This window comes from Pongo pygmaeus, chromosome 5 (genome assembly GCF_028885625.2).
Source record: "Pongo pygmaeus isolate AG05252 chromosome 5, NHGRI_mPonPyg2-v2.0_pri, whole genome shotgun sequence".
In the NCBI taxonomy this organism is placed as follows: domain Eukaryota; kingdom Metazoa; phylum Chordata; class Mammalia; order Primates; family Hominidae; genus Pongo; species Pongo pygmaeus.
In genome coordinates, this window is record NC_072378.2 from 91,038,615 (window position 1) to 91,058,085 (window position 19,471).

Consider the following 19,471-nt stretch of genomic DNA (forward strand, 5'->3'; position numbering starts at 1 on the left):
AAATTCATATTTGTCTCTGCAATTCAGTGATACTCTCAGAAGCTCTAAGCTGAGGCTTCGTATTGCCTCACGTCTCTACCTCAAATTGTCAAATGTCTTGAAATGACCTTGAATGTAAGACTATCTCAGGGCATTTTACTTTTCTCCAGTATCTTGGCACTTTGAGTTCTGCCTGCCTTAATTGCTTTTCAAAGCATTCAAACAATTGTGCCCCTGCTCCCTCTTTCTCTAGATTTGTCTGTGTCTCTCTCTTTTCTCTCTCCCCCATTATTTGGCTCTCATATTTACTGAGAAAGTTGTTCTGGTTGTTCTGATATGAGACACTCAATCATAGTAAGAAGATGAATTTTCTTCTGGTGTTTAAGGCCCACATAAGAATGGGAAAAAAGCTGCAGGGTTTTGCAAGGCAGAGCAATAAAACTAAGAGTCCCTTATCAATCAGGACTGTGGAACGACCAAGACTCCAAAACATGTTTAAGAAAATATAGAATCCTTACTCTGTCATGCTTTGGATGGCAATACATTTCTGTGAAAAATCTGTGCCTGAAATTGTATCTTTCCTGAATTCATTGTGACAATATTAACTAAATGATATATCAAACCTCTAGCTTAGAAATGACATTGAAATTGGGCTTAAGCTAATAATACTCCATGATGGTATATAAAGGCAAATGCAAAACTGTTATAAAAATACTTCAGTGGCAGGAGAATGGCGTGAACCCGGGACGCGGAGCTTGCGTTGAGCCGAGATTGCGCCACTGCACTCCAGCCTGGGTGACAGAGAGAGACTCCATCTCAAAAAAAAAAAAAAAAAATTAATTAATTAATTAAATTAAATAATGCTTCAGCAAGGCTGGGCGTAGTGGCTCATCCTTCTAATTCCAGTACGTCAGAAGGCCAAGGCGGGAGGATCATTTGAAGCCAGAAGTTCAAAAACAGCCTAGGCAACATAACAAGCTCCGTCTCTACCCACTAACCCCTGCCCCCCCCGACAAAAATATCTGGGCATAATGGCACATATTAGGTACTCAGGAGGCTGAGGTGGGAGGATTGCTTGATTTAAACAGAAAGTAAGCTTTCAAAAAGGTTATTAGATAGGTAAAAAAAAAAAAAAAAAAAAAAAATTGTTGGATCGTTTGAGCACAGTTAAATGCCAGATGCTCCCGGTTTGCACAGCAGCACTTTGTGCTGTAGGAATTCGGTGTTAGAGTAAAGCCCCTGCCACCTGTTCCACTGTCACTTCTGCACTGCAAATTTGATTTTGCAGAGATTTTAATCACTGCTTTACATAGAAAAAGTGCTCCGCTGCCCTGGCTGCTTGCTTGTTTTTAGCTGACTCATCCAATCTGGCAGAGGGTATGTTTGATTGAAGGAGCCTAAGTCACATGGCCCTTCTGAAGTGGCCTAGAGCTGGAAAAGTGAACATCTCACATTTTTAGCTTTCACTTTAAGGGTGAGCTGTGCCTCCTGTTAGGATTTCTACTAGGGAGGAAGTTCAGGTGTTAGTTGGCCAAAAGAATGGCAAATATCCATGACAAACAGGAAGAAGAAAGACTGACCATTGTCACTCACCACTTCTCCTCTACAATTACCAGATGGACACAGTGAGATCAGGAAAACAAATAAGAACTCAATGAATTGGAAAGAAGAAAGAAAACCCTCCTTTTTTCACAGATGGTATGGCTAACCACATAGAAAATCTAAACAAATCTATAGATAGCCTTTTGAATTAATAAAGTTTGAAGCTTTGCTGCAAACAAATCAGCATATGAAAATCAATGTTTTGTCTACATCCAGCAATAGAACATTGTAAAATTTCAATATATGTGCATTTTATAATAGCAACAAAAACAATTAAGTACACAAGAAAATATTCAATAAATGTTGTTTAAAAACTTGGAAATATAATATCATTTCAGGGCCCAACAGATCTATAAAAGGAGGAGATATTTCTTGATATTATTTAAGCAGAATAAATACTGTAAAGATAACAATTCTCAAATAAATCAATAATTCAATGTAATTCCATTTAGAATGCTTAATACAATTTTTAAACAATGCAGACTCATCAAACTGAGATAAAACTCAAAAGAGAGTAAAGAACCAAGAGATGATAGAAAAACAAAATGAAATTGTTTGGTGATTTCATCTGAAGAGTTGTGTTTCTGCTCATACTTGTTAAGCATGTAATGATATGCCATTAAGAATAAAAGTTGCTGTAGGCTTTTGATTAGCTATTTCAGATTAAGGAAATTCCATTCTATTTCTAGTTTGCTGTTTTTTAAATCATAAAAGAGTGTTAAATTTTATCAAAATGTTGGGCATTTATTGAGATGAATATAAGCTTTTAATTTTTCTCCTTTAATAACATCGTGAATAAATTGCATGTTAACCTTTCTTCCATTCTTTTTTTTTTTTTTTTTTTTTATTTTTCATAACAAAAGTTTATTCTAGCGGCTTTTTTTTCTGTTTTTTTTTTTTTTTCTTTTATTATTATTATTATTATTATTATTATACTTTAGGTTTTATGGTACATGTGCGCAATGTGCAGGTAAGTTACATATGTATACATGTGCCATGCTGGTGCGCTGCACCCACCAACTCGTCATCTAGCATTAGGTATATCTCCCAATGCTATCCCTCCCCCCTCCCCCCACCCCACAGCAGTCCCCAGAGTGTGATGTTCCCCTTCCTGTGTCCATGTGTTCTCATTGTTCAATTCCCACCTATGAGTGAGAATATGCGGTGTTTGGTTTTTTGTTCTTGCGATAGTTTACTGAGAATGATGATTTCCAATTTCATCCATGTCCCTACAAAGGACGTGAACTCATCATTTTTTATGGCTGCATAGTATTCCATGGTGTATATGTGCCACATTTTCTTAATCCAGTCTATCATTGTTGGACATTTGGGTTGGTTCCAAGTCTTTGCTATTGTGAATAATGCTGCAATAAACATACGTGTGCATGTGTCTTTATAGCAGCATGATTTATAGTCCTTTGGGTATATACCCAGTAATGGGATGGCTGGGTCGAATGGAATTTCTAGTTCTAGATCCCTGAGGAATCGCCACACTGACTTCCACAAGGGTTGAACTAGTTTACAGTCCCACCAACAGTGTAAAAGTGTTTCTATTTCTCCACATCCTCTCCAGCACCTGTTGTTTCCTGACTTTTTAATGATTGCCATTCTAACTGGTGTGAGATGGTATCTCATTGTGGTTTTGATTTGCATTTCTCTGATGGCCAGTGACGGTGAGCATTTTTTCATGTGTGTTTTGGCTGCATAAATGTCTTCTTTTGAGAAGTGTCTGTTCATGTCCTTCGCCCACTTTTTGATGGGGTTGTTTGTTTTTTTCTCCACCATGATCAAGTGGGCTTCATCCCTGGGATGCAAGGCTGGTTCAATATACACAAATCAATAAATGTAATCCAGCATATAAACAGAACCAAAGACAAAAACCACATGATTATCTCAATAGATGCAGAAAAGGCCTTTGACAAAATTCAACAACCCTTCATGCTAAAAACTCTCAAGAAATTAGGAATTGAAGGGACATATCTCAAAATAATAAGAGCTATTTATGACAAACCCACAGCCAATATCATACTGAATGGGCAAAAACTGGAAGCATTCCCTTTGAAAACTGGCACAAGACAGGGATGCCCTCTCTCACCACTTCTATTCAACATAGTGTTGGAAGTTCTGGCCAGGGCAATTAGGCAGGAGAAGGAAATCAAGGGTATTCAATTAGGAAAAGAGGAAGTCAAATTGTCCCTGTTTGCAGATGACATGATAGTATATCTAGAAAACCCCATTGTCTCAGCCCAAAATCTCCTTAAGCTGATAAGCAACTTCAGCAAAGTCTCAGGATACAAAATCAATGTAGAAAAATCACAAGCATTCTTATACATCAATAACAGACAAACAGAGAGCCAAATCATGAGTGAACTCCCATTCACAATTGCTTCAAAGAGAATAAAATACCTAGGAATCCAACTTACAAGGGATGTGAAAGACCTCTTCAAGGAGAACTACAAACCACTGCTCAAGGAAATAAAAGAGGATACAAACAAATGGAAGAACATTCCATGCTCATGGGTAGGAAGAATCAATATCATGAAAATGGCCATCCTTCCCAAGGTAATTTACAGATTCAATGCCATCCCCATCAAGCTACCAATGACTTTCTTCACAGAATTGGAAAAAACTACTTTAAAGTTCATATGGAACCAAAAAAGAGCCCGCATCGCCAAGTCAATCCTAAGCCAAAAGAACAAAGCTGGAGGCATCACACTACCTGACTTCAAACTATACTACAAGGCTACAGTAACCAAAACAGCATGGTACTGGTACCAAAACAGAGATATAGATCAATGGAACAGAACAGAGCCGTCAGAAATAATGCCACATATCTACAAGTATCTGATCTTTGACAAACCTGACAAAAACAAGAAATGGGGAAAGGATTCCCTATTTAATAAATGGTGCTGGGAAAACTGGTTAGCCATATGTAGAAAGCTGAAACTGGATCCCTTCCTTACACCTTATACAAAAATCAATTCAAGATGGATTAAAGACTTAAACGTTAGACCTAAAACCATAGAAACCCTAGAAGAAAACCTAGGCATTACCATTCAGGACATAGGCATGGGCAAGGACTTCATGTCTAAAACACCAAAAGCAATGGCAACAAAAGCCAAAATTGACAAATGGGATCTAATTAAACTCAAGAGCTTCTGCACAGCAAAAGAAACTACCATCAGAGTGAACAGGCAACCTACAAAATGGGAGAAAATTTTTGCAACCTACTCATCTTCCATTCTTTTAACAAACTCAGTCTTATTGTGATTTCAAAAATAATTGATAGATCCAGCTTACTAATTTTATTAATAGGATTGTTGGATCTAGTTTGGGACGTGAGATTTGCCAACTTTTTTTTTCTTGTATGTTATTTACCTATTTTGGGGGAACTTTCCTCCTTTTTGGTTCTTTGGAATGGAGTTTATCAAGTAGGAATTATTTGGTGGTTGAAAGATTGGCATCTGTTAAATGTTCTGGACCTTATTTATTGATATTGTTTTGTGGGTAGAGTTTAAGTGCTTCTTCAGACTCTAATTCCTAGGCCCTGGAGATACTGCCTCCTGTGCGGCCCTCTCATGCCATTCTAAGACCACCTCCGCACCTCCAAACCTAAAATAACCCCACTGTGCTGCCTGGAAAGCAGTCAGTAATTAGTCAGTACTTCAACTCTCATTCCTGATTTTAACCAATATCTCAATCCTCGGGTATATAATTGCACACTATTCTTTCTAGTTGTACCAACTTTTAGATCATTTCTTCGTTTCATTTGAGGATTTAACTCCTGGCTCACTATCAGTATCTCCAACATGACCCTCATGTTATTTTGGGGAGATTTCGTTATTTAAGTGGATAATCTTTCAATACAATGGCTGTTCCATTTAACCGCTGCTTTCCAATGATCACGTCTCCCACCCTACTTTGGCCATCCATTTCCATTGTCCTACACCAGTTCCTTTCATGACTAGTAATGGCAACATGTACATAATCTTATTTCAAGTCTCCTACTCTCCCATAACTGTGTCCTGTGTTTTCAATTTCTTATAACCATTCTATCCAACTCTAATACTTTTTAACTGTTCCTTAGATCTCCTCCTTAATTCTTTCTTTAATCTAAATTTCAGCCAATCTTTATAACTACATTCTCAATATAGGGTTTGCAGAGGGGTTAATTCTCAGACCGGCAACCCTCAACCATCAGGGAATGGGATATCCTAGCTTGGGATAATTCTGATGTCTGTTCTCCCTGGATCTTCAGAGTCCCCAGAGGACGCGAGATAGCATTAACACTTTTTTAAAAAATTAAAAAAATTTTAAATATTAAATTAAAAAAATTAGCCACCAAACATGAAGTCAACTTTAAATACATGACATATCTGGGGAGTACAAAGTCAATTTAATGAATGCCCATAAGGTAAGAACTTTTCTGCCTTTGCCTTTCCTCCTTCCCTATTTGTGCCTGATGGAATGTGATTAAATACCATGTACATTTGATAGATCCAGCTTACTAATTTTATTATAGGATTGTTGCATCTAGTTTGGGATGTAAGATTTGGCAACTTTTTTTTTTCTTGTATGTTATTTACCTATTTTGGGAGAACCTTCCTCCTTTTTGGTTCTTTGGAATGGAGTTTATCAAGTAGGAATCATTTGGTTGTTGCCAAATACAATGTGATCGGGAAGATAGGAGAGGGATATAAGCACAAGGCAGGGGAGGAGTGAAGGACCACAATCCTTGTCCCTGGCTTACTGCTTGATACAGCTCCAGTAACATAGAAAAAGATTTAACATCAAAATGAGTTTGGAATTTTGATTTATTTTAGGACTAGATATTTTAAATAACTGAATTGAGATTTAGTTGTGATTAAACCATAGGATTTCTTGTTGCCTAAGACTGATCGAACAAGTTATGGGATTATGGGAATTTTTATCAGAGAGCAAGGAAGAAACTTCCCCCACTAAACACATTTTGAAGAGCCATTGAGAGAAAAGAAGCATTATTTTACTCTACACCCAGGAGTATTGCTTGTTTAATATATCTGTAACACATATATTGTGCATGTTTGCAAGAATGTGGTTCAGGTTTCTTCCCCTGTGGATTGACACAAACTCTTCAACAAGAGTGACTAAGGGGAAAAATACTCTTTTTCTGTTCTGGATAATATTTTTATCTATTTTCTTTTGGTCTTCATTGGCTGATCCTCTGCCCTACATGGTAGAGCATTATCAAGGTCAAAGAAATGGAATAATATAGAGTTTGCTTTGTAGTTCTTTCCATGTGGTCCAATTGCCTAATCAACTTTTCTGTCCTGCATTTACTTTAGTTACTCCTACTAGGACCTGAGCACAGAGTTTTCAGAAGGGCCCTAGGCCCTGTCAGAGGGTTAAGAGGGACTTGCTCACAAACTCCTTATTTTCTTCTAGGAGTGTATGTTTTTGGTAAGCAAAGCAACTCCTGAGCAGGAGAATTGGATGATAATGGTCCACAGTATAATAAAGGGGGAAGGGATGTTGAAAAGAGGAATATGATAGTTGGTTGGTATCACACTGCATCCTAATTGCTGAATTGTTCAATGGGCTTTTGCAAAGTTAACTACCATTCTGAAAGATAGGATCTGTACAGTTTTCTTAAACTGCCATGAGTGAGCTATGAGCCTAAAGTATAGTCCTCATCCCATGGAAGAGGTGAACAAGGGCCTCATTTTTAGTAGCATAAATTCCAAGAATCTGCCAAGGCCATAGGAAACAGTTAAAAGAGAAAGACAGGAAGTGGCAAGGAAATTGATACTAATCAGCAATCTCCGAGGCCTCTCACGTTGAATACATTGACCCTCAAAGTTTCTTTTTGGCAAGAAGAGACCGTAGAGTTTTTATACCTGAATACTTACCTAAGTATGGGTGGGTTGAAGTAGAGTTGAAGAGATGTGGACTCTTTGTGAGACCTGTAGCCAAATACAGCTTTCAAACTTGATTTGTCAGTGGCAGGTGTGGCCGCACAAATGAAATCTGCTTTTAAGTTTAATTATATCAATACAATCTCAAGTATCATGTTTACATATTCAAGACTGATAGTTGATGGATTCTTCCTATATTAACCATTTAAGTAAGTAATTATTTGCCATTCTGTGACATTTAATTACAATGCTATGACTAATTTATATAGTTGGAAGAAAAAAATTGCTTTATATGTCACTTAAGATTTGTATGAACACATTTAAACTGCAGAAAAGATTGCTTAGAAAAATGCAGAGCTGGCTTCCAAGAGCTCTTGATTACCCTCTGTATCAAGACCATTTTTTAAAAATTGGCTGTACTATCACAGCATAATTTCAAGGTGACCACCTGTCAAAGAGCTTCTGCGGGAAAAAGGCAAAATGTCTCCCTGTCTTATTTGTACATTTACTTTTATAAACATTTCTAATTTTCCAGAGGGTATTATAGGCTAAAATTTAATGGGATGGTAATAGTTAGCAATGAGTAAATAACATGAATTCTCAGTTGATGTAAATTTCATGCCAGGTTTGAATGATGAAGGTAAAAGCTAGCATGGAGACTAGAAACACATTTAATAGCAGATGTTCAGTTGTGCAGGAGAGATCTACATAAATAACAAAGTTTGCCCTACTTGTGTTGAGAGCACTCAATTTCTTTTTTTTCCCAGGAAGCGAATTGTACTTTGGACTGAGCCGAGTCATAATTAAGCTGTACTAAGAAAACATTCAAGTAACAGTGATTTGCAAATGATCAAATTATTGTCGGCTTAGCTTAGGGCTTCACCAGCTGGAGTGATTTCTCTATTATAACCATATGTCTGTTAATAAATTTGATTCAAAGTATAACAATTACAGATATTTTAGAGACTGGGCAGAGCAATTAAAAACAGATAAGGTTGTTCTTGTAACTTGGTCTTAAAATAAATGAAGAGACTACAATGATGAAGCTAAATGCTACTTGGTTAGAGACTGCAAGATGTGATAAAGCAGTTAGCATGTCTAAAATCGAATTGTCTCAGATGTAGTATGTTGACCCATCACACAGGATAGCTTAACAGAGTGGCGCTTAAAACACTGAGAGCACTGTGCAGGCTTCAAAGGAATTCCCCTGTTATCTTCCTGAGTTTACCTCATGAATGTTTCAATAAAAGTGGAGAAGAATGATCATTAGCAAAGTGTAATTACAGAGTAGGTTATTTGGGGGCACAATACTGTACTTGACTTTTAAGAAAGTAATGATCTTGGTAAAGGTACAAGTGAAAAGGAGACTTTTTGGGGAGTATTTTTTCTTAGGTCTTTGAAGGAGTAGAAGCTTCATCTTCCAGGAATTTTTAATCTTCCTTTCTCCCTAAATCTGCTCTTTGAGCTCTTTAAGATACATTAATCTGCAATGTCCCGCTGTCTCCTATCGCATTTCCCAGTTTAAATTATCTGGAAAAGGCAACTATAGTTCTGTACCATCTTTACAAATTCATGATCTTACTAAAAAGCGTGTTACTGAAACTGCTGACCTCTCTCGTCCTCACATCTTACAACAACACACTCCTGACAGCTGTATTAGCAAAATTGTAAATCCAGTAAAGAAGTTATTAATATGGAAAGGTCAGCACATGTCAGAAATGGTAAAGTGTGGATAACTGATAGAAAATTACAAATTGGGAACTGCTTTGAAGAAGGCAAAAGAGCCTTTAACTGGTTCAATATATTTGAAATTTTGAAAATTTGTTTAATGACTTGAATCATCATAATCTTTTGGAAATTGATTGGATCATGTATATTTTTCTTTGAGGGCATATTTCTTCTACCTCTTTATTTCTTTTTTCTCATACACCAAATTGTTCCTTTTTCAGCTATATATTTTATGGTATAACTTGATTTTCTTCCTTGTAGAAAATCAACATTGTTTCTGGAAGTCTCAGTTATTCTTCCCAGAAATTTTAGATTTTTTGAGGCACAAAGAAACATGTGAAGAAACAGTTTCTGAATCTTAAAAACCACATTGAGTTCCAGTTCTAAAATCAGCGGTATATACAGGCATATAAAACAATGTAAACTCTACTTGTCATCAGAACAGTAGCCTATGGACATAGTAAGTGTTTAATATTATTTTTGAATCAATTATTTTTATTTTTAGAAACAAGAGGCAAAGATGAGACTGTACTTCCTGAGTGGTATAAACTAACAATTGTCTATTCAAAGAATATAGCTGTTTGTCTGCTCTTATATAATATTCTTAATTATCTGAAAGAGGAATGGCCTAGTGAGAACTCCACCTTTTAGATGTCCATGACCTCTTTCAAGTAGTCGGTAACTTGCTATGGGAGATGAGCCTGGGAATTCTGTAAGGTAATTACAATGTTACTTTTAAATCTGGATCATTGCATTTTATGTGAATTTTCTCACTTGTTCTTTATAATACCTTTTTGAAATTTGATTATGTAGGCAAGACAGTTACGGTTGCTTTTTAAAGATAAACAAACTGAGGCTGTGAGAAGTAAAAGGATTTCCCCCAAGTTCATTCAACCAGTAGTGAAAGAATTTGTATTGAAACAAAGGATGTTTGACTCCTAGTCCTAGGCTGCCCGATGCAGTAAAGGCATCAGAAGCCAAACAAATGGATAAGTTCACAAAAGATTAGATACATTCTGATGTCAGATTCATAACAGATTGTTAAAGGTCATCAGGTGTTCTTAATATACACTTCCTGCTTCTTCAGGGTAATGTCATGGTGGGTAACCATGCAATCCCCTAAAAAACCCTTTGCTGTCACTGTCAGAGACAGAATTCTGGACTCTAGGCCCATTGGCCTGTCCCAGTGAGCCATTTCTCAAGTTCTTATCTTTTGGATACAGAAGCACATTACTTGAGAGTGTGAAGGGGAAGTTGGCTTTAATCTTAATTGCCTGCATAACAGTATTTTAAAAATGATCTCACTCTGTAAAATATGAAACGCTACCACTACCATACAAGTCAGGAGCAAAGATTATTAGAAAAGAAAAGTCAAGCTTGCAATATACATTCTATCCCTCTGAATTTGCCATTAAAATACAGTTGCACTTCCAAGCAGACCACAGCCAGACTGCAGAATGCACAGTCTGTGTAACTACTCTATCCCTACGCAATTTGCATGCCAGGACAGAACAGGTATTTATCTAAATGTTATGTAATGTTTTTGTTTCCTTGATGTTAGTGTGCTCCTCTAACTTCTTTGTTTAAATCACCTGTTTATGAAAATAGCGCAATATAGGTTATGGGTATGATGCATGTGGCTTCTCATATGATAGATACTTTGTTAATCAACATTTTAATTTTACTATGTTCATTCCATGATTAAGCCAGTTACTTGATCTTATTAGGGATTTACCTGATGTGATTAAAAGAACTACGGAGCCAAAACCATGGGTTCAAGTACTGAAGCAGCTGTTTTTGTTGGCCAATATAAGGTAAATACAACCTAGCTTAGATAGCACTTATACTCTGATGCATCCTAAATCTAAACAGATAACATATTATGCTTTCAGTTGCCTGTTTGTGCAGTAACTCATGATTTCACATAATAAAAGAAACTATGTACAAAAATACGTTTAATTCCCAGCCTTTTATAGAAGTGGCCTAGGAGAGGGGGTGAGGATACCTGATTCTGTGTTGGTTTCACATGCAGACAGTTAATCTGACTCAGAATCCTACTGCTTTCCATGGTAAAGGGAAAGCTCATGACTAAAGTGTGCAGCAGAAATGGAAACTTCTAAGATCCATGCTGTTGTTGAGTTTTAAACATTTTATACAACATTTAAGTGGGTACAAGCTATTTTACAGGCTTATAGTAATTTCTGATACATCTCTTGCTGGCTGAGAAAGGTGATCAAGTGTATAAATTCCATAACGTATCAAATCTCTATTACTCATATATTCCCATGCACACGTGCCTCGAAGCCAGAAGATTTGGATTAGAGCCTGCGCTTGTGCTGCTGCTTATTTGCCCTGTCATCTTGGGCAGGTTATTTTAGATCGTAGGTTCTTAGTTACTTTCTTTGTGAAATGTGAAGATCAAATCTGCTTTGATTAATTTAGCATGCTCTAGCCTAGCAGAATTCTTAATGATAAAAAGTAATTATTATTAGTAGTATGTTTTTGGCATGGAATATGACAGTACATGCAAAAATACTCTGAAGACTTTAAAACACTATGTTCAGTTAGCTACTACTGAATAATTATTTCAAATAATGTTAACATAAATATATGCTAAGCATGTACTCAAATAGAATGTTTGCCTATATAACATTTTAAAGGTAAGTTTTAAAGTATCAAGTGAAAATATTTTTGATTTGTACGTATATATAAATATACGTGTATATATACATTCTTAATATGGTATAGCATGTGACTGTCACAATTACTAATCTAGACATCTTACTCTGTGATCTTGGGCAAGGTATTTTCCTTTGCTCACCTAAATAGGTTTTTTAAAACTTTTTACTTTATCTATTAAATGTAAAGTAAAACGATCCGTATCAGAGATTTGTGGGCTTCAAGGAAGCCAGAGTACTAAGAAATAGATCTTCAGGCTGGGCGCGGTGGTTCACACCTGTAATCCCAGCACTTTGGGAGGCCAAGGCAGGCAGATCACAAGGTCAGGAGATCGAGACCATCCTAGCTAACACGGTGAAGACCTGTCTCTACTAAAAACAGAAAAAATTAGCCGGGTGTGGTGGCGGGCACCTGTAGTCCCAGCTACTAGGGAGTCTGAGGCAGGAGAATGGCGTGAAGCTGGGAGGTGGAGCTTGCAGTGAGCCGAGATTGCACCACTGCTCTCCAGCCTGGGCGACAGAGCGAGACTCTATCACAAAAAAAAAAAAAAAAAAAAAAGAAATAGATCTTCAATAGACCTTCACTAATTATTACTAGAATATGGATCATGCAAAATTGTATGACAGCCAAGTTAGGTTTCAAAACATCTCTTCCTGCTCTAATATATAATGCTTCACAAATTTTTCCACATGTAAACAATAAGGTACATATCAGAAAGAACAAATTGATGTGGCTTAGAGGTAGAGCTTTTACATATGGAAGACCCTGAAATCTTTAATTTTCTACTAATCTATGGGCATAAACTGCACTTTTAAAATTTTATAACCCTATACCTTCCCAGGAGCTAGTACCTATTGTTTGATGAATTCTTACAAAACTTAAAAGATAAGAGAGGAATTATTATAAAAAGGAACAGATGATGGAATCACCTGGGGGCATCCATAGCTCTCAGGCATGTATTTTCCTGCATAGTCACTGGGTCCAGGCTGGGGACAGCACACATGTGCAGCCACATGCAGTGTGGCAGGACATCCTTCTCCCACATTCTCCTCCCTGTCATACCCTTAATTGGTCTAATGAGCTATGTTGACATGGAGCTCTCTGTACTACTATGTTCTCAGGACATGGGAAACGCACATTTTCCTGTGTGACCCAAATGGGGCATCTCTAAAAAACGTAGTAGTAGCTGCAGCTGCGCATCTGGCGTGTCTATCCATGGGAGGGTTAAGGAAACCTACCATAAGCCTGCTGTTGGTTGGACTTTTTCAAATCGAGTTCTCTCATTGCTTCAAAGATACCAAGTCAGGACACAGATATATACTTGGATCTTCAAATGTTTATTTTATTTTTCTTTAAATCTGAGCAAGATTTACAAGTCTTTTCTCTCCCCCTTCCACCCCCCAACAAATGTGTTGAACATAGGTCTATTTCATTTAGGTCCTAAGCAATGTGCTCTACCAATGATCTATGCTGCCTCAGGGCTTGGCTGAATTTAATGATTTATTTGGATCCACAGATAGCTGCCTAGTCAATAATCTTTGATGTGGGAATGTAAATGATTACATTTGAAGATTGCATATGAAGAGCAATAATTATGCCTACATTTTCATATATCTGTGAATACTTTAAAATATATGTGAGAATAGATTAATTTTAAAAACTTGCAACTTTACTCTTCTAATTAGCTTTTCATTGGAAAAGCACGAATTCAGAATTACATGAAACAAATTTTGCTTCTTCTCTAGAAGAAGGGGATTCATTTAAGACTAGGAATGGCAGGACATGCTGCAAGCGGAACTAAAGCTGAAGAAACATACACAATGGACAATTTATGACCTAAGAGCTGAAAATAATTGACAACAAAACTGTTGCCTATTATGTTAAGGATCTCTTCTGGGGATTAATGGAATAAGATCATTATAACTAGAGGCCTCTTGTGAACATGGTACAGGTATATGAAAACATTCATATCAATGATGAAGGGAATCTATATAAGGCATTTTCATGAAAGTTATGAATCATCATAATTAGGACTACCAGTGTAACTGTCACGGTACATTGGACAGTTTTATCCTAGGCTCTTTCATTTTATATTTACAGCCAAAGGATGAGCTAATCATTATATCCTCATCTGGTAGATGCATTATTTGAGAGGTTAATTATTATGCCCGTGGTCACCCGTCTTAAAAGACGGTAGAAGGAGTAGTTAAACTCATGTCTGTCTGATTTACAGCCCATGTCCTAGCCACTACTTTATAGTATCCCTACAATGACTTACTCAAGATTTAAAAAAGTAATAATAATAGCTTGAAGTAATTGGTAAACAATAACTAAAATTGAATTTAAAATACAAACCTGCAACTGGAATCAAAAGTTCAGTTGCCAAATTAGTAAGATAGAGATTGCACTTAGTGAAATTTCACATAAAAAAGAGTTGAGGAGGTTACAGCAAGTGAATTTTGTGTTAACATTGTGATTTAGCTCCAAAACCCTTGAGTATATTAACAGCATTTCTTCATGGGTGGGCTACTGGGTTTTGGGTAGGATAATTTTTCACTGTGCAGAGCAGTCTCTGTTTGACAAGAGACTTAGGATCCATAGGACTTACCCAATACAGCCAGTAGTACATCCAGGCAATGAGAAAATAATTCACATATAAAACACTCTTTACTCCTGCAATGGCTTGGTTGAGAACTACTGCATTAGTAGACATATGCTAGTCAAAAAAGAGGAGATAATCCATAAATGTTTCTTTGAACTAGTCAGAAATTACTGAGCCCATTTTTCATCATATTTAAAAAGAAACCTTTATTACTAAAAAATTTCAGAGAATAATTGATTCAAAATTGTTGGATTTTGCGAAACATACTAGCACATGTGTAATACATTTTTCTCATTGCCTAACTAGTTTTCACTGGATTTCAGTCACATGCAACCGAACTGTCCTAACTAATATGCTAGCACAAGGTTTCTAAGACTTAAAAGAGTATATTACAAGAGATGCCACAAGAATTGGGGTTCTTTAATCTGAAATAATGTTGACAGAGGACATGATGTTTTCCAAAATTTGACGGAAAAAAATGGCTTAGGAATTAGATTTGTATTATGGACCCCAAATAGCAAATCTGAGACTGGTGCTTTGATAAGAGAATAATTAGAAATGGCTTTAAAATAAAAGAACTATCTTGAGAGGTGGGGACTTTTTTTTTTAATCATTGTATGTATTCAAGGGGATGCAGCCTTCTGAGATGTTGTCTATGAATGAGATGGGCGGTTGGCCTCTTGAGGTCTCATTCAGTGATGTTAGACCCTATGATTCTATCTCTTTTGGGTGTAAGGTCATTGCAGATTCACTTACTTCTATCATTTTTTTTCATAAAATGCTCTTATTTTACTTCTACATTCTCTGAATACACATCAAGTAATACATTCTCCTGAAGACCTAATTTTAGATGCACAAAAACTGCATAGATTTAGACTGAGATCAAAATATCAAGCAGCACATCAGGGTCCCCAGAGCTTTCTGCACCTGAAAAGAAGAAAAGAAAAATCCAAACACTTTATTAGCAACTGTACACTTTCCTTAGAACACATAGGCTTAGCCTGCTGTGTTCCCATCAGTTAGTCTTCCCTCCTCTGGGGAGGCACTCAAAGCCAAGCTCATCAGGGCTGCAAAACATTCTGTGAAGAAACAAAGCATTCATGGTTAATGAACTGGTGCTGCAGGACTAGCCTATTAATGGGAAACTGGCCCTCAGTAACACTAAGGTGAAAGATTTTTCCTGTCCTCACATCCTTCCCTCCCAACTCGGTCTTATTTTTACAGGAGAAGAAAAACCTCTTTGATTACTATAAGTTCTTATGAGGCTACGAAAATCTCCTATTGGAATCACCACAATTCTGTGAAACACAGAATTGGCCCAAAGGTTCAGCAATCAGCAAGGATTACACAATGTACAGATGCTTTGTTCCTCATTTCCCTTGATTCAGGGTGTATTTATTCACTTAAAATTGTGTTACACCTTAAAGAGGAAATAGAAGAAGACATCATGAGATATTTGACTTAGTAAAATTTTTAGTATTTCACTCATTTCCAGGATAAGTGCCTGAATGGAAGAACTTGGATCTTAGACCTCACTAGGATTAATTATCTAAAATGCAGATCAGCCCTGCTTGCTGATCCTATGAGAGGATGATCCTTTTATTCTGCTATGTAATTAATTTCACGCTGCCCTCCTATTGCCACCTCTCTTTTTGGCTTTCCTCTGACCAACTTTTCTAATGGAAGGCCCATGAGATGTACTATGTATCCCCTGCTCGTCTGTTTGTCACACAGTTTTTTAAAAATGCTTTGTTTTTCAATAGTATTTCTATTATAAATTTACTCTTATGCCGAATGTCTCAATTCTGTATCCCATTGTTGATTTCTATAGAGCTCTGTATTTCTTACTTTCTTATTGACTCTTTCCCTGGGATACCCTTTACTACCTAATAAAATGTAATCTGCCAATAGCAAGCTGAGTTCACTTTTGCAATACTCACAACTGCATCCTCTCAGTATTGGGACTTCCGATTCTGCTGTTTCTAGACTTGGACACATCGGCGTGTTGTGTCCCACTGCTCTATATACCACAAATACTTTCCCATTCGAATTTTAGACTTTGGAATTCACTTTATTATTCCTGGACTAATTTCTTACTGCTTTAGACATGGACTTCTTTCATTGCCACAAAACTTTAATATGTATCTTAAACACTGAAAATAAGAGCATTAAAAACTTGGTAGGAAATAGTCACCTGTCCTAGGAGGCTTTCTATTATGAGACCCAAGTATTTCTACATTAAATATCCATCCTCAGGTAAATACAAAAGATCAAATGTGCCTTCCAAGTTTACTTGCCCTAACTTGTCAATACTAACATTATTCCTTGTGTTAAATGCTTCTTAGTCCCAGTAACAACCTCACACCCAGATAAAGATGCATTCCTCAACCCACACCTCTTTTTTGGTGAAGATATTGAGACAATAAATACATAAATATCTTGTTTAACCTTTAGGACCTAAGTAGAGTAACAGCTGAATCCACATCTCAGGTGCATGTATTCTCAGCCAAGTCCTTTCTTTTCTTTAAATTTTTTTTATTATTATACTTTAAGTTCTAGGGTACATGTGCACAACTTGCAGGTTTGTTACATATGTACACATGTGCCATGTCTACAACCATCTGGTCCTTTCTTTTTCTTGTTATTATTATTATACTTTAAGTTTTAGGGTACATGTGCACAATGTGCAGGTTAGTTACATATGTATATATGTGCCATGCTGGTGTGCTGCACCCATTAACTCGTCATTTAGCATTAGATATATCTCCTAATGCTATCCCTACCCCCTCCCCCCACCCCACAACACTCCCCAGAGTGTGATGTTCCCCTTCCTGTGTCCATGTGTTCTCATTATTCAATTCCCACCTATGAGTGAGAACATGCGGTGTTTGGTTTTTTGTCCTTGCGATAGTTTACTGAGAATGATGATTTCCAATTTCATTCATGTCCCTACAATGGACATGAACTCATCATTTTTTATGGCTGCATAGTATTCCATGGTGTATATATGCCACATTTTCTTAATCCAGTCTATCATTGTTGGACATTTGGGTTGATTCCAAGTCTTTGCTACTGTGAATAGTGCTGCAATAAACATACATGTGCATGTGTCTTTATAGCAGCATGATTTATAATCCTTTGGGTATATACCCAGTAATGAGATGGCTGGGTCAAATGGTATTTCTAGTTCTAGATCCCTGAGGAATCGCCACACTGACTTCCACAATGGTTGAACTAGTTTACAGTCCCACCAACAGTGTAAAAGTGTTCCTATTTCTCCACATCCTCTCAGCACCTGTTGTTTCCTGAGTTTTTAATGATTGCCATTCTAACTGGTGTGAGATGGTATCTCATTGTGGTTTTGATTTGCATTTCTCTGATGGCCAGTGATGATGAGCATTTTTTCATGTGTCTTTTGGCTGCATAAATGTCTTCTTTTGAGAAGTGTCTATTCATATCCTTTGCCCACTTTTTGATGGGCTTGTTTGTTTTTTTCTTGTAAATTTGTTTGAGTTCATTGCAGATTCTGGATATTAGCCCTTTGTCAGATGAGTAGGTTGCAAAAATTTTCTCCCATTTTGTAGGTTGCCTGTTCACTCTGATGGTAGTTTCTTTTGCTGTGCAGAAGCTCTTTAGTTTAACAAGATCCCGTTTGTCAATTTTGGCTTTTGTTGCCATTGCTTTTGGTGTTTTAGACATGAAGTCCTTGCCCATGCCTATGTCCTGAATGGTAATGCCTAGGTTTTCTTCTAGGGTTTTTGTGGTTTTAGGTCTAACGTTTAAGTCTTTAATCCATCTTGAATTAATTTTTGTATAAGGTGTAAGGAAGGGATCCAGTTTCAGCTTTCTACATATGGCTAGCCAGTTTTCCCAGCACCATTTATTAAATAGGGAACCCTTTCCCCATTTCTTGTTTTTCTCAGGTTTGTCAAAGATCAGATAGTTGTAGATATGTGGCGTTATTTCTGAGGGCTCTGTTCTGTTCCATTGATCTATATCTCTGTTTTGGTACCAGTACCATGCTGTTTTGGTTACTGTAGCCTTGTAGTATAGTTTGAGGTCAGGTAGCGCGATGCCTCCAGCTTTGTTCTTTTGGCTTAGGATTGACTTGGCGATGCGGGCTCTTTTTTGGTTCCATATGAGTTTTAAAGTAGATTTTTCCAATTCTGTGAAGAAAGTCATTGGTAGCTTGATGGGGATGGCATTGAATCTATAAATTACCTTGGGCAGTATGGCCATTTTCATGATATTGATTCTTCCTACCCATGAGCATGGAATGTTCTTCCATTTGTTTGTATCCTCTTTTATTTCCTTGAGCAGTGGTTTGTAGTTCTCCTTGAAGAGGTCCTTCACGTCCCTTGTAAGTTGGATTCCTAGGTATTTTATTCTCTTTGAAGCAATTGTGAATGGGAGTTCAGTCATGATTTGGCTCTCTGTTTGTCTGTTATTGGTGTATAAGAATGCTTGTGATTTTTGTACATTGATTTTGTATCCTGAGACTTTGCTGAAGTTGTTTATCAGCTTAAGGAGATTTTGGGCTGAGACAATGGGGTTTTCTAGATATACAATCATGTCATCTGCAAACAGGGACAATTTGACTTCCTCTTTTCCTAATTGAATACCCTTTATTTCCTTCTCCTGCCTAATTGCCCTGGCCAGAACTTCCAACACTATGGGATATAATAGTGGTGTTTGAAATCAGCATTACATTTCACTTTTAATATCTTCCTTCCTTAGCCTGATTTCTTTTGAATCTTAAATATTTTTTAATCAGAAATTTCTTCCATCACTGACTTGCCTTTTGGCCTAAGTGGAAAATTGAGGTCCTCCCATAGAGAAGTTTCACTTGACTTTAAATACCTAAAGGTTAACAATTGATTATAATCCTGCATTTCTATTACATAGCCAAAAGAGTAAGTAAAATTTGAATTAGTTAGCAGATGTGGCAAATATGTATAAAAATGTTAAAGTCCAAGTGAAGTACTTT